The sequence below is a fragment of the Protopterus annectens genome, chromosome 3.part0 (assembly GCF_019279795.1).
Source record: "Protopterus annectens isolate FY-2018-M chromosome 3.part0, PAN1.0, whole genome shotgun sequence".
In the NCBI taxonomy this organism is placed as follows: Eukaryota; Metazoa; Chordata; order Ceratodontiformes; family Protopteridae; genus Protopterus; species Protopterus annectens.
In genome coordinates this window covers 177,501-194,644 of record NC_056731.1, presented here as the reverse complement: position 1 = coordinate 194,644, position 17,144 = coordinate 177,501, and positions in this window count along the sequence as shown.

Here is a 17,144-nt window from a genome sequence, read left to right as displayed (position 1 = left end):
CGCATCTCTGAACTTCAGGAGCTATGTGTTCATCCTCCATACTTGTTTTTTCATAAGGACAGGGTTGCTCTGAGGACTAATCCTTCATTTCTCCCCAAAGTCTGCTCAGAAAATAATTTAAACCAATCTATAGATCTTCCTGCATTTTTCCCTAATCATACCAACAAGGCAGAGTACAAACTACACCGATTGGACGTTCATAGTCAATTGCGTTTTTACCTGCACAGAACTAAAGAAGTAACAAAGTCGGACCAACTATTCCTCTCTTATGCCTCCGAGTTTCCAAGGTAACCTTGTCCAGATGGTTGTCACACACTATTTCTTTCATTTATCAGTTAAGGAACAAACAGTTACCTATTAAACCGAAAGGTCATTCTACTAGGGCCTTGGCCACATCTGTAGCCTTTCAGTCTAGATTGCCCATGGATTCCATCTGTGCAGCTGCCACGTGGGCAAACCCTCACACCTTTATTTCTCATTACAGGTTGGATATGGTCTCCAGGAGCAGAGCTGACTTTGGTTCCGCTGTTCTGAAGAGTCTGTTCCACTGAGCCATCCAGGATTTAGGTGCTAGGGATGCTGTCCCAACCAGCAAGAACGAAGGCGAGATAGAAAACTTAACATAAAGAAGTTATGTACCTCTCATAACGTTCCATGTTAGTTGTCTTCATCTCACCTTCCTTCTTGCGTCCCATCCTCCATCCCCCTGTCCTAGTGGATCGAGAGGAGTTTTTCTGTTTCACTGGCTGTGTGTTCTCTTGTTTCCTCTATTCACTTAGAGAATATGGCAGGTATAGTCAACTGGTTTCTTGACTGGTTTATTATGTTGTTATGTCTGGAGTTAGCTATTTCAAATGAGATCTGGGTAGCTATCGCTAGGCATTATAGGATAAGGGGTAGCCTCGAGCCAGTAAACAGCTCTCGAGCTATTGAAGATGGTCGAGTCAGAGGCTCCGATTGGCTCCAATCCCAACCAGCAGGAAGAAAGGCGAGATGAAAACAACTAACATGGAACATTATGGTAGGTACATAACTTCTTTTTCTATCCCAGAACTGCTGTACATTCACTCCATAAATACCCTATTACTTTTGAATCCACTTCCTGTGGTACTGGCAGTTATAACTGTAGCCTGATAATCTTCAGATGGCATAATGACAGCAAAAGATAAAGCTGGGGAGTGTGCATGCCAGTTATAATATGGCTCCTACCTGGGATGAATGAAGAGCTTGCCAATACATATAGTGTGCAGTCTCTTCATTACTTGTAAAAACTGCCAATCTCATTATTTCCTGCTTTCATACCTTACACATATCAGTTAGTCTTTCTGTCATTGTGAAGTCTGCCTGTCATTCAGAATGAATCACTCCTCACTGTTTTTTTCCACATACATGGCCACCTAAGTAGCTCTGTTTTCTATAACTAAGGCTGTGTTGGCAATCACAGTTCAAATATTTCAAGTTCTATAGTGGCCCAGATTGTGATATCCTTTTTAATAAATGTGTCAGTAAAGTAATTTTGCGTGGAGGTAAGGCATGTAGTCCACAACTAGTCTCCAACTAAAGAAATACACACTGAAATAATCTCATGAGTTTATCTGTTAGCCTCTTCTGAGATGTTCAGGTGAGAGACTTGTTCTTTCTTTGATATATTAAATATGTTATAATTCTCCCAGAAATGTTACTGTGTTTTTGATAAAGGAATTTTTTTCACCATCTTATTTCATGGATGTTTCCTAACAAAATAAGTATAGTAGCATTTTTGGACAGGTCTCCATTGATATTCTTGTGCAGATGAAAATTGCCATGAGCTACAGAGCTATATTTCAGTGGCTTTTAAAGCTTCCTAAGTAATTTTCAGGAGATGTACCTAGTTGTCTGATATGCATAGGAATGTAGAGTCATCTATGTATTATATTAGGGAAACCTGTTGTATGGATGTGTGGAGAGTGTTGGTGAGAATGTTAAAGAGGAGGGGGCAAGGACAGAGCCTTGTGATATACTGGTGGTGAATGGGAGATATACAGAAATGCAATTAAAAATAACAATAATTAAAAACGTTGTCACTACTACTGCGTCTTCTACTATTACTATCACTGTTACTACTACTAGTAAACTAAACACAGACGTAAAGAGTCAGAAAAATGCCAGATACCAGACTCAGCACTAATGTATTCTATATCCCCAACAAAAAATAAACGTTATCAGTGTAAAATTACAGAAAAGACATGCAAAAAATATAAAGTATAGAATGCAAACATAGAAACAGTCAGCTACAGTGGCCACTGAACACTTGAAGAAAACACCAAAAATAAATAATTCCCATAGTAAAATAGAACTGACACCAGCAGAGAAAACAATATGTGCCGACAGAAATGAAAACAAAATTACAAAATCAAAAACAAGCCATCACAAGGAAAAAATTCACTCAAATCAAAGTTTAAATTCTTTTAATCTTATAAAAAAAGAAATAAAAAAAAATACTCACAGGGAGTTTACAAACACCTGCAACAAAAATGTTACTCTCAATTACAAAATGCACAAAATATAGCCAGCTCTAGTGGCATATAGGGAAGGAGGTCTGAGTACAGGTTATCCAAGTTTGATCAGTGGCTCGAGTACCTAATGGAGCTGGTAGGAGATGATGGGAGTGGATCAGCTCACTCTATCTGGGGGTGTGTGCTTTAGAACAGTTTTATAACACTGTGCATCTGCATGTCACTGAATGAGTGTGCCTGGCATAGGCGTTTGAGGAGCTTAATGGGAAAGCAGAAATTATTTATGTTGGATGTACTGCATGTCATTCAACTTGAACAAAATCATGTTGTTGTTGTGTCTTTCGGCTTTTCCTGGTTAGGGGTCGCCACAGCGGAACTCCGGTCCGCTAATGATTGGCAGTAGATTTTTACGTGCCGAGTTGCCAGCCCTGACGCACAACTTTCAATGAAGGTACGCCCATTCATGTATGTCTCCACACAGAAGACACTTTAGCTGAGAATCGAACAGGATAACATCTTACTGTGAGGTGACAACGCTACCGCAGCACCACCACCGCAGAACAAAATCATATTGAAGATTCAAAAAGCAGACTATTGAGCTGTTTACCTTCTTCTCCTGAGATGTCGTTTACTGGATAAGGAAAGGAAAGTATTTTTAAATGATTACTTTCCTGAATAGATCGTTGGAGCCATGATGGTGCAGTGGTAGTGTTGTTGCCTCACAGCAAGAGGTTCTCCTGTTCGATTCTCAGCTGGAGTGCCTTCTCTGTGGAGTCTGTATGTCCTCCCCGCGGTCGAATGGCATTCAAAAGACATGCGTGAATGGGCGTGCCTTCGCTGAAGGTTGGGTGTCAGGCTGGCAACTTGGCACCATAAAAACCTACTGCCAATCATTAGCTGACCGGAGTTCTGCTGTGGCGACCCCTAACCGGGAAAAGCCAAAAAGACAAACAACTTTCATGAAGAGATCAGCTGACTTCTCACAGTTTTTTGCAATTATTTACACAGCATTGCACTTTTTAGTAAAACTAGTTAAACTTTAAAAACCTACATGTAGCAAAACAGCATTTGCATTTATGTATTCCATTTATGTTTGTTTCATGAAAATGTATTTATAATAAATGACATGACTTTGTAATTCACTAATAAATGTAAACACCGTAACATGTACATTTAATTGATTTCAAACAATATTATAAAATTTCACTCTTATAATAAGGGATAATTGATTGTCACTTTGTTTGAACCAGCGAAGAAAAAAAAAAAAAAACACTTTTAATAATGGAAGCCCTTTGGGAAAGTTATGGAACCAGGAAGTCAACAGAACACAGTCAGAATCATGTGAACACTTTGAACTACTTGTTCGGTTATATCGACATTTATGAACATAAGTACATCAAAATGCATTCAAAATTTATAACATATAGAAATTTTGAAAACTACATTAGTTTTCAAAATTATGACTAACATTTTTTTTTACTTTCCATTTTTTAATAGTGAACCATATATATCTATATATATATATATATATATATATATATATATATATATATATATATATGGGTCCATATCAAAATAATGAACTCCCTCATCATCGAACATTAAAACAATGAGACCGGAATGCCGAACATTCAAAATAAAGAAACCTCACAACACCAATCACGGGTCTCGGGGATTGGCATGGAGGAGACCCAGGATATAAGCCTGCAAAGAAGTGTCCTTTAGTGTCTGATACTCTAGAGGGATTAAGGCTTACAAATTGCTGCACTTGTGTTGATGGGGAAGCAAACATTTCACAGCAGGGGATGCCTCAGGGGCTGAAAATCTGCTCTTCTTTCTTGGGATTCAGAAACCACTTATGAAGCAGAAAGATGTTCCTGCTCAAACTATCCACCAGCATGTTTGATCTTCCTGGGATATATGTTGCAATCAGAAACTGTTGAGAGGACATTGGCTATTTATTAAATAATACAACTTACTGCGACCTGCACGGCAACTAAAAAATAATACAAACTTTAAAAAATAAAACAAACTTTAGAAAAAATATATTTATTTAACGACACTACACAGGTAAGCACTTTCACACTGAATTAACTAAAGCTTCATCAGACAAGTAAAATCTTCAAAGAGTCTCTTAAATACAAAAAATCACTTCCCAGCTCATTAATACATATTCACACTGACAAATAAAAACAAAGATACATTAAATAACCAAGGATATTCAGCACCTCATCAGCAAGCGCTGGTGCAGAGTACGTCTCATAACAGTGACATACAAAAGACTACTTGTATTATTTTTTAGCTGCCATGCAGATCGCAGTAAGTTGTTTTATTTTAGTTTTTTGTTCTTTTATGTGCGACTCTACCCAACATGTTATTTTTTTGTTTCCGGACATTGGCTATTCCCAAGCCCTCATGGCCTCTTGACACAGGGGATATGAGTGAGTTCCTCTTGACTTGTTCAGACACTATGCTACCAATGTATTGTTGGTTTGTATGGCAATCACACCTTTGGGATGAAGGTCCTGAAATGCCTGCAACACTAGGAAGACCACCTTTATTTTCAAGACATTGATGTGAAAATTGGCCTTTCTAGGACAGTCTTACCCTCAAAATGTCTCCCTATCCCAGAGGAGAAGTGTCTATAGTCACTGTGGCCTTGAGATGGGGAAAGAACAAAGGGTAGTCCCACTGCAGTCAGTGGGGACTATAACAACCCTCAACTGTAGTAGTGACAAATACCTGCCAGAAGCACTAGAAATTCCATGATATGAGTCAGCTTGGACAACTGAATGGCTAGAGTCCACTGTAACAGCCTTATGTGGCACCTTGCAATACATGTGAAACAAATAGAAGCTACCATATGCCCAAAGAGATGAAGTATTGAAGTGGCAGACAGCCTGGGAAGCTGTAGAATGTGAGAAGCCTTTAGACAAAGTGAATGTAGCATTTAAAATGGCAGTTTGACTGTCTGACTGACTGTATCCAAATTGCATATGATAAATTCTAGCAGTTGAACTGGTTCCAGGCTGGACATTTTGTGATTCAGTGCAATACCCAAAGACAGATGCAGCTGGAGTAAGGAATCTCAAGCTTTGATGAGGGATGCCTTTGTTGAAGTGGACAGGATCCAATCATCCAGGAAAAACCTGGAATCTTTGCATCCCGAGTCATGCATTTGGTGAACACCTGGAGAGCAGTGGTGAGATGAAATGGCAGATCCAGAAACTGATAATGATTGGCCCTCAGATGAAAGTTCTGGAATCTCCTGGAGTGTCTTTCTATCTTTATGTAATGGTAGGTGTAGAACAGTGATTGTTTGTACCTTGACAGCTACTGTAGTTTAAGGAAGAACATGTGAGAGGGTGGTGTTGAGCAAGTTCAGTTATGTGCAAGTCATGAATCTGCATGCAAGTGGATTCATGTTGGCTGTACTTGCAATCTCTGTTTCTGCTGGTCATTCTACATGGTGACAGAACTGGGATGCCAACTAAATATCATCCGAGTGTAAAAACAACTTAAGTGTAAAAGGTAAATGAATATACTTTGATGGTATGGCAGATGGAGGATTTCACAGACCTAAACCGCTGGTGTTCGATGGCAATATTTGGAGAATTGGCATGTATTTGCACAAGAATATATTTTCATAGCGGCTGCACATTCAGATAAAGATGCACGCACACAAGCATTTATACTTCTTAATTTATGAGGCTCAGAGGTTATCGAGCGAGAACATTCTTTTGTATATGCACCTGCTGTTTATGCAGGAGAGGGAGAAAACCGCCATGTCATTGGTCAGGCTGAGACCTGCAAAGATCTGGAATGTTTAAAGTGTAAATTTCGAGAACTATGTAACCCCCAAATTAATATAATGATGGAGAGACATAAATTTAATACAAGAAATCAAAAACCTGGTGAAACTATGGAAGCATATAATACTGACTTAAAAATGAATCAAAGACATGTAGATTTGGGGATCTACAAGATGATTTAATAAAAGACCACCTTGTATGTGGCATTAATGACACAGTAAGAAATATTCTACTATGTGATAGTGAATTAACATTGAGCAAAGCTATTGAAATTTAGATACATGAACTCACAGAAGAATATACTAGTGTGCTTGTAATACCTGCGGCTGTAAATGTCAACAGTGTGCAACAAAAAACTAAGACAATATGGCCTTGTAAGTGTAGCCTCGAAGAGCTGTGCCATGCCACCTGCCATTGTTAATTGTCACAGCTGTGGGGGCAGTCATGAACCTAAATGAGAGAAGTGTTTAGCCTATGGTCATCAATGTCACAAATGCAAAAAGTGGAATCATTTCAAAAAGTTCTATATATTGGCACAGACTCATGATAAAATTCATCTGATGAAGACAGTGGATCAAACTGAGACAGTAGCAGACCCTGACAGCAGTGATGCAACTTTTTATGTTGATGGTGTTTCTGTGTTCAGCAAGATAGTTGACACATCGGACACTCACTTGTCTGCAAAGAGTGAAATATTTTGTACTGTACAAATTAATGGGAAGCCAGTAGATTTTAAAGTAGACACCAGATCCAAATTTAACATTATATCAGCAAAAGATTATGCAAAAGTAAAAGCAGGAGAGAACCTCGGCTCAGCAAGGAGCACAAAACTAGTTGCTTATGGTGGTGAAGAAATTCAGATGGATGGCACTGTAGTCCTTCCTTGCCATTTTGTACGTAACCATTATGATTTGCAATTATATGTAGTTCAGAGATGTACAGTCATTACTAGGCCTAAAAGTCAGCCTAAAATGGGTTTGATTTTGCTCAATAAAGAAGTGCACCATTTGAATACAAACAAAAATGACAGGTTTTCACAACATATCTTTGAAGAATATGCTGACATCTTCAAAGATGAACTTGGTAAGCTTCCAGTTACATATTCTATGAAGCTGAATCACAAAATATATCCAGTCATTAGACCTGCACATAAAATCCAGGTAGCAATGCAAAGTAAAGTAAAAGCAGAATTAGACAGAATGGTGCATTTGGGTATTCTTACTCCTGTGGCAGAGCCTGCTGAATGGGTATTATCCATGGTGGCAGCCCACAAGAAAAGCTCAGATGACATTCAGATATGCATTGATCCTAGAGACTTAAATAAGGCCGTCAAATGTCCTCATCATCCAATGTGCACAGTAGAGGAGGTAGCAGCACTGATGCCAAATTCGACTGTTTTCTCAGTTTTAGATGCCACAAACTCCTTTTAGCAAATCTCACTGGATTACAAATCTTCTTTATTAACAACATTCAGCACACCATTTGGGAGATATAGGTTTTTAAGAATGTAATTTGGAATCAGTTTCATCGGTGAAGTATTCCAGCATGCCATGGTACAGATGTTTGTTGGATATCCTTGTGCCATCATTGTGGATGACATCATCGGAGGCAATGATGAAAATGAACATAACAGAAATCTCAGGAAAGTTCTAGACCATGCATGTGAGGTCAACCTCAAGCTAAATCCTTTAAAATGTAAATTCGAACTGAACGAAGTCAACTACGTTGTTCACATGTTCACAAGTTCAGGTCTACAGCCAGATCCATCAAAGATAACAGCAATCAGTGAAATGCCAGTCCCAGAGAATGTTACAACTTTACAGCATTTCTGGGTATGATTAATTATTTGGGAAATTCATCTCGAACTTCAGTGAACTTTCTGCACCATTGCATGAGCTGACACATAAAGATATAAAATGGTTGTGGTTTGAACAGCATCAAGAGGCATTTGATACTTTAAAAAAGTGAATTACTAGTCCTCCAACACTGAGATACTATGGTGTCCATAAGCCTGTGACACTCTCCTGTGATCCCTCTCAGTATGGACTTGGTGCAGTTTGTCTAAAGGAGGGCATTCCAATTACATATGCATCCCGCACCCTGACTCAATGTACATAGATATTGAAAGAGAGACATTTTCATGTTTAGTTTGCAACAATAACAAACCACTTCAACAAAAAGACCCTCTTCATCTTCACCCAAACCCTGATTTACCATAGTCAACAGTAGCAGTAGATATTTTTGAATGGAATGGTCAACATTACCTGGTCCTTGTTGATTCCTACTCCGGATGGTTTGAAGTTGACTTACTCCATGATTTGACATCTGGCACAGTAATTACAAAGCTAAAAAGGCACTTCTCAGTCCCTAGCAGCCCACATAAAGTCATCTCAGATAACTATGCACAATTCACTAGTCATCAGTGTAAAGACTTTGCCGCATCTTGGGACTTTATTTATCTAACCACAAGCTAATGGTGTGGCTGAGCATGCAGTTCGCAGTGCAAAGCATTTAATGGGAAAGTCCAAAGAGATGAAACTGATGTACTCCTCGATTTACTAAACCTTCTAAACATTCCTTGTGACCAAACACTTGGCTCACCAGCTCAAAGACTGATGTCAAGACAAACATGAATGACTCTTCCAGTTAGTAAAAAGCTGTTAGTGCCTACCTCAAAGAGTAATAAGGTAGTCAAAAGCTAAACTATAAAAAAAATGTTGCTCACAGAAGTTATGCTATGAAAAAAACAGCAGGCCTCTTCCACCATTGTTGCAAGGTGTTCGAATGCAGACTTCAAAAGGTCACGATCATTTGTGTTGATCCAAGGTCCTATTTAATTTAGTCTGAAGGACTAGACTACAGGGGAAATCTCAGACACATTTTGCCGGTCCCAGAGCCAAAACCACAACAGACCGAATGTACTGGTGATTCCAATTCCTCAAGTGAATTGCCAGCCAATCAGCTTCAAGAAGGCAGACCACCTTGTTCAAATGGTTCTGAAATACAAAGTAATGCTTCAGTACCGAATAAACCTCTAAAGACAGTCCCTATTTCTAATTCAAATCAAAATCTGTATGTAATGTGGGTAGGAAGAGTCTGAAAACCTAATTCTAAATATATACAGTGAATTGAACTTGAAAATGGACAGGCCACTTTGAACTGTTAATATGATGTTTAATTCTGGAATGTGTTTAAAGAAAATATCAAAGTAAATTTGTTCATGTATTTGAAATCAAGAACAAAGTCAAAGAGGGAGGATGTAAGACAGTGATTGTACTTTGACAGCTACTGCAGTTTAAGGAAGTATGTGGGGAAGGGTGGTGTTAAGCAAGTTCAATTATTTGCAAGTCATGAATGTGCATGCAGGTGGATTCATGTTGGCTGTTCAATAAACCGCTGATAACTTGCAAACTCTGTCTCCACTGGTCTTTCAACAGTAGGCATTCTTGAGATCCAGTGGCAATAACCAGTCATTCCTCCTCATCATAACAAGAAGAAAAAAAAAAGGAAAGGAGAAAAGACTGCACTTTGGCCATGAAACATTTTTCTGTTTGTCAGAGCAGTTAAATTTGCTGTGATCCAGGTAATTGTTTTTCTTTAGAACAAAAAAATACTATGAAATAGATATCAGATACTTGCTGGTCTGGTGGAAACTCTTGGATGACTCAGTTGGCCAGCAGTTTTTGAATTTCCACTGCTGCCAGAGGGGAAGGCAGCATGGTTGGACCCAACTACCCTAGAGATGAAGGGACTGATGGAGGAACAGCAACAGTGGGAGCTGAAACCTCAGACCTCAGGTTGAGGAGGCATGGATGATCCCTAACTGGATCTGAGCATGTAGGAAGGATCTCATCAGTTGTTTCAGATCTGAAGGTTTGAGACTTCTGATTGACCTGACAGACCTAAAGGAAGAGCCCACAGTAGGTGGCTTCAGTGTCTTCTTGGTCGATGTTGGATCTGAAGAATGGATGCAAGAAGGGTAATATTAGACTTGATGGCTGGGTGGGACATCTGGGAGGGATTTTTAGGAACATTGTGGGGTGAACAAAACTCTCAAAACCCATGCATCTGAGGTGATAGCCTTCCAAGCTTCTAGGTGGAGAGTCATGTGATTCCCAACTGCCTGCAGATAATGGCAGTCTTGCAACCCTTCATGGGTGCTAGAAGGGCCTTTGTGAGAAAGTCCTGGTTCTGCAGATTGCCTCTGCTCCATGAGTGGTGTCTGTTATGACCGCATTGGATAGTGGCTTCATGGAGATGTTAGACATGGATTGCATAGTAGAACATTGAGCCTCCAGGGTCTTCTGATTTTCCAGAAGCTGCTGAGTCTTGACAGTCTTTGACTCTTCAGCTGCCAGGTCTCACTGAAGCCTCCTCAAGTGGGCAAGATAATTCAGTTCACACAAGGTGAAGGTGGTTGAAGCACAGGTATACTTTCTCCAATTGGTTCAAGGCCTGAGTCTCCCTGTTGGGTGGATGGACTGAGGAACTCTTCTCTGAGATGTCCTTTTAGTGGCTAATGAAATCACAATGTCATCCACAGATGGACCCTTACTCCAGTAGGGTCTCTCCTTAGAAGGGGAGAAAATCTTGTCTGGTTTGTTGGGGGTGGGTTCCAACATATTGGGTTCTGTCCAAGCCCTTGGAGACACCAGGTCTACAGGAGCATTTGGAGAAGGGAACACACAATATGTGGCTGGGCCTGCACCAATAATCTCCAATCACACCAACTCCTCTGGTGAAGGGGCTTCAGTGGTCCAGCCCCCAAGCTGTCTTAACAATTCCATCAAATCATCAAAGGAGATGTTGTCATGGGGGATTTGGGAGAGCCCACTCCTTTATCAAGGTCAGTGTATTTGGTGAGGGATTGCTCAGGGGAATCCAAGTGCTTCCTCCTGTGCTTGTTCTTACCATGCACCTCCCTAGTTGGGACAGTAGGAGGAGAGACAGAAGCAGTGGAGGCCCTGGAGTTCAAGGTAACCTGGGGACCCAAAGTTGCAGACTGTCCTGGAGGCAACTGATGTAGATCCACAGGCATAGACTTAACAAATTGGGATGGATCCAAAGAAACTGCTGAAGCACCCATCTTAGAAGTGGAGAGGATGCTGTCCATGATGTCAAAGACTGAAACTGTAGCCGGATGACTGGACCCAGTGTTCCTTGGATCCACAGACCCAAGCAAGACAATGGTGCCTAGTGCCAACTTGATTGGCTCTGACACTGAGACCAGAGCTGAACTGTCAAGAGCTGAAGCAGCCAAAGGCAGGGATGACTCTGAGATCTGAAAGATACACTGACCTGAGGGCACTGGCTTCCATAGCCTGGCTCTGAGTAGTCCTCATCTCCAACAATGCATGAATTGAAAATGCCAAGGATGGTGTCAGTGATTAAAGGGGCTAAACTGTCAGTGCTTGGCTGTCCACCCAGAAGCTTGGGAGGCCATCACCTCAGATGCTTGGGTGTTGAGAATTGTGCCCAGTGGTTATACCATTCCCTTTTTGTGCACCACAAAACATTACCAAAAATCCCTTCGGATGTCCCACCCAGCCATTGGATCCAATATTCTCCTTCAACCCCAAAGCTTAAGAGGCTGAAGGAGGAACAACAAGAGCTGGAGCATCAGACCTTGGGGCTGAGGATGCAAGGATGATATTTAACTGCACCTCAGCCTGCTGGAAGGATCTTATCAGTTGTTCCAAATCTGAAGGCTTGAGGCTTAGAACTATTCTGGTAAACCTAAAGGAAGAAGCCACAAAAGGTGGGTTCAATGACCTCTTAGTTGATATCAGATCTGAATAATGAATCCAGGAAGGGGAAGATTGGTTGGACCTGAAGGGGGAAAGGAGATGATCCTGGTTAACCCCCTGTGGGGGGGTGATAGGGCAGAACGGGAACTGCAGATTGTCAGAGGAAGTTGTGGGGTCCTTACTCAGAATGGGGTTAGGCAAACTACTTGGGTTGTTCAAAGACTCTGATACAAGATGGAGCAGAGATAGGGGTGTACGTGACACCAAAGGACCCAAACGGTTCTGAGCCAGAGGAGATGAAGGGTGGTATACTTTCAGCTCTGGCAAATCCTCCAAAGCTGAGGATAGTTGTTTGTGACACTCCCACTCTTTTTTATGAGTCTTAGCCTCTTTTTTAGCTCAATCTTTCTCACGTTTGTCAGACTTCTTGCTTGGGAAGAGACAGAAGACAGAGGCAGATGGTTTGAGAAGGCCCTTAACCACTAACTTAGCTCACCTGTCATTAAGAGCACAAGAGCTAAATGTGGTGCATGCCTCAAAATCAGTTTCTAAATGGGCAGTGACGAAACAATATGTCATGGGCATCCTATGGAGGCAGTTTATGCCCACATGACACACACTTCTTAAACCCCAAAGCCTTTTAGCTATACATCCCAGTGGTAACCAAGACACAATAAATACAGGAAAAACAGAACAAGACCACCTACCTACCTAACAAGTTATAACACTACAACAGTCCAAAACAATATATATATATATATATATATATATATATATATATATATATATATATACATACATATATACTATAGGTACCAATCTAGTAAAAAAAATACTGCACAATCTCAAGAACAGAAGTCGAAAGAGAAAGAACAAAGGCAGGAATGACAAAGAATGTCACAAATACAGTAAAATTATGACTAATTCTAACAAACCTATCACAACTATCCTAAAACTATCTACAATTATCTAGAACAAGGTAGAGATAAAAAAATTCAAAGGGTATTATCTGGCAGAACTTGTCTTCCATGATCTGTACACAATGGCAGCAAATGAGATCTGAAGAGAGGGTGCAACAGCAGCAGCTTATGAGCTGTGGAAGCAGAGCTCTATGTCTGATGATTTTGAATATGGCCAGCTTCAGATCCGAATCAGATCCGATAACCCACAGGTTGACACCAGATGGAAAAGACACCATTGGATCATTGGTTCAATTAGTGCAGGCTATGTAGAAAGACTTAATGATACAAGTATGAACAGTGCTTGTATTCACAGCGGGTTTCTCAGCAGGAGTGAGTATGCATCCCATTTCAGTTCTAAGCTCACTGCTCTTCATAGTGGTGATGGGCTACACTACCAAACAAATCAAGGAGCACAGCTCAACAAGGCTGATATATGCAGATGATGTGGCACTGCAAAGCAAGCAGACTCTGAATAGGAACTTCAGAAAATGATAGGAGACTGTAATGTAAAACTGAAGACACATGGGATGAAAATGAATGCAAATAGAATGGTTGTCATAGCAGCAAATGAGGTAAATCAGAAAAGGCTGAAAATCAAAATAGAAGATAAAACAGTACAACAGATTAACAGTTTCAAGTATCTGGGAATAATGGCTGAGGAGTAAGGAAGTCTGAATGAGAAGGTCAAAGTTAGAATCAGAGGTGGTGCAGCCAAATGGCACTGAGTTAGGGGTAGTGCATGACAGAAAAATTCCAAAGAAGCTAAAAAGTAAAATGTACAAAATGATGGTACAGAAACCTGGGTACTGAAGGCAGAACAGTTGCAGAAGCTAAAAGTGATGGAGATGAAGTGCCTGGGATGGGTGGTAGGATGCTCACAGTAGGGCAGATGAAAAAATGAAGACACCAGAGCAGAACCCAAAGTAGATTCAGTTGCAAATAATGTCATAAAGAACAGATTATGGTGGTTTGCACAGTTAAAGAGAAGACAGTTTTGTGAAGCAGATTTAGATAGACTGAAAGAAAGCAACAGGAAATGAGAATATGCAGCGAAGTGATGGGTGGATTATAGAAACGAAGACCTGTGGCAGTCATGCATGACCATGAAAAAGGTATGAGAGTGGCACTAAACTGACAGAGCTGGCGGCATTTGACACAACACCCTAACACTGTGTAGAAAAATGAGAACAAAAGTGTTCTTGATGATTTTATCTAACCAGCTTTAATATAATATACATTTCATCTAATTACATTTGTTAGAAAAGTGTAATACACTATAGAACTTCCCTGCAGGAGTGATTTAGGGTGTTAGGATAGTAGAAAATGTTCAACAAACACACCACCTTACTGGCATATGGGTAGCAGTGCTCTCCTATTCTTCCTCTGGTAGCCTACCAAATCTCTGAGCCCCTCCCACTGCCTGTCTGTGGGTGAGATGGACCAATCACCTGGCAGTAGAGGGGCTGCCTTACAGACCCACAGACAGGACCACTTCAGTTTTTAGAGTCCACCAGTAAGAGAAAATAGAAACGCAGTCCTTGTCAATACTCAATGTTCCAAACCAAAAACCACACAAGACACACACACACACACACACACACACACACACACACACACACACACACACACACACACACACACACACACACACACACACACACACACACACACACACACACACACACACACACACAAAATAATAAAGGCCAGTAAGCCTAATTCAACAGCATCCTCAACACCAGACTATATACAGCCAAAAAATGAGAATGGTGGGTGACTACTACCAGTAAGGCAGTGTGTTTAATGAACACCCACTGTTACAGGTAAGTAGGACTTATGCAAATGTACTGTGTTCAACAAACACAATACCTTACTGCCATATGGATAGATTCCCAAAACTTACCCAACCTGGCAGTAGGAAAGATAAGGGTCTAGAAGCCCTTGGAGAATGGTACTAGTGAAGCCTACTCTTGGTCTAGAAGAAGCATCCAGCTTGTAGTGCTTCATAAAAATATTGCCTGAGGAGTGAGTTTTGAATCACTGGAAAGGGTGGAAATGCATGTAGGAACATTCCCGTCTAAGGGAATAAGAATGCGTCTGTCCTCCAAACATGACTACACGGATGTCTGGAACCAAATTTTTCCAGCTATCTGAAAGAAGATGATAGATCTATTTGAGGTATTCCGCACATCTGGACTAGATCCTGGAACATCACTGCCTTGATTTACCACTTTTGCAGGTCTACCCAGCATCTGCTTAGCCTGTCTGCTACCACATTTTGCTGTTTTGGGATATATAATGCCTGAATAGTTAGAGAATGCTGTAAAGCCAGCTCCCTGACCATCATTGCCAACCAGCATAGGGGATATGACCTTGTACCCCTTTGTTTGTTGAGGTAGAACATCACTGTGGTGTTGTCCATAACCACAAGAAGAGGACTCAGAGTCCATAGGTGGTGAAGGACTTTCAAGGGTGTGAATCACTACCAATATTTCCTTGATATTGATGGGCTTCTGTGTATCATTGGGAGTCCAAGTGGCCTGCACTTGCACCCCCACTGACAAAGCTCCCTAAGTGAAATTGGATGAATCTGCCTGGACAAACTGAGTAAGAACAGGTGGGAAGAAGGGACATCTTGGACTGATACTCAAATGAGTTCTGTCCAATTGTAACTCTCATCTGATAAGGGGCAGTAGCAGCAGGGAATGTAGGTGTTGGGGTCAATAATTTCATACATGCCACAGACTTTTCCTGATGTGGAGATGGGCTAGTGGTATCATATAAATCATAGATGCCATTAGTCCTATAATTTTTAGGAATTCATTTGCCAAGGAGACATTCTTCCTGGAGAATGCCTGAAACATCATCTGATAGGATTGAACATTATCTTTGGAAATAAAGACCATTCTCTCATCAGTGTCAGTTAAGCACCCCAGGAAAACAAGTCCTTGTGAGGGTGTCAGGCATGACTTCCAAAGGTTCAGCTTGAACCATAGGTGACCTTCTCTAGCGATTCCTGGATGCAGACTCTGCACAGATCAGCAAGTCATCCAAGTTATGAAAAATGAGAATGCCAAGAGTCTGGCAGAGGACACTACCATAAAGAATCTGGCAGAGAACACTACCATAGCAAGACATTTTGTAAACATTTCAGGTACCACATACAGCCCAAACAGCAATGCAAAGAACTGGTAGTACAAACCAGGCACAACAAATCTCATACATCTCTTGAAATGATAAGCAATGGGAATATGATGATCTGCATCCTTAGAGTGTAGGGTCACAATGAAGCAATGATCTGGCAGAAGAGGAAGCACTGTCTGCGGGGTGTGCATCTTGAACCTGTGGGCCTTGACAAAAGTATTCAGAAAGGATAGGTCCAATACCAGTCTTCACAACAGCTCTTTCTTGGGGACGAGGAATATTCTGGAGTAGTTACTTTTTATTCTCTTTGAAGGAGGGACTGGCTCTATGACACCAGCAACCAGCATGTGCTACAGTATAGGGGGAAATAACAAAGTCTGGTCCAGTGGATGGGGGAGGGGACCCTCTGAATGTTCCTTCCACTGCTACCTGTAACCCCTGTGAATGATGTTCAGTACCCATTTGTCAGTAAATACTGACAGCTGGGCTGCCTTGTTAATAGTTGATTTTTGAGATGGGGCACCCAGAAGAGAACCTAGGAATGATGGGTGCCAATCCTCGGCATAGTCATAGGTTGTTGGAAGGGGGTGGTTATCCTTTTTGGGAAAGGAACTTCTCTTGTTAAGTTTGGTGGAGTTCTCATTTTGCCATTTTCTTTTGGTGGCTTGGTTTGTTTGGCTGGACTGTTTTTTTAGGGCCACCAATTAGCCGCTGTACCAAACACACAATCAGCATCAAGTGGTGCATTCAAAATCTAATTTTTTCACTCCTCAGAAAGGTTTTGGTTGTGCAACCAGGCATACCTCCTTACCACAACCGACATCACTGCATTTCTAGAAATAGTGTCTGCCCCTCTAGTGCACCCTTTAAAGCATGTTTAAGTACTTGAGAAACAGTGGAAACAATCTCTTTCGAATGGTCTTTCTGCTGTGCAGGTAAAGATGCAGCACATTTATCTAAATTATACATGCAACTCAGCACAAA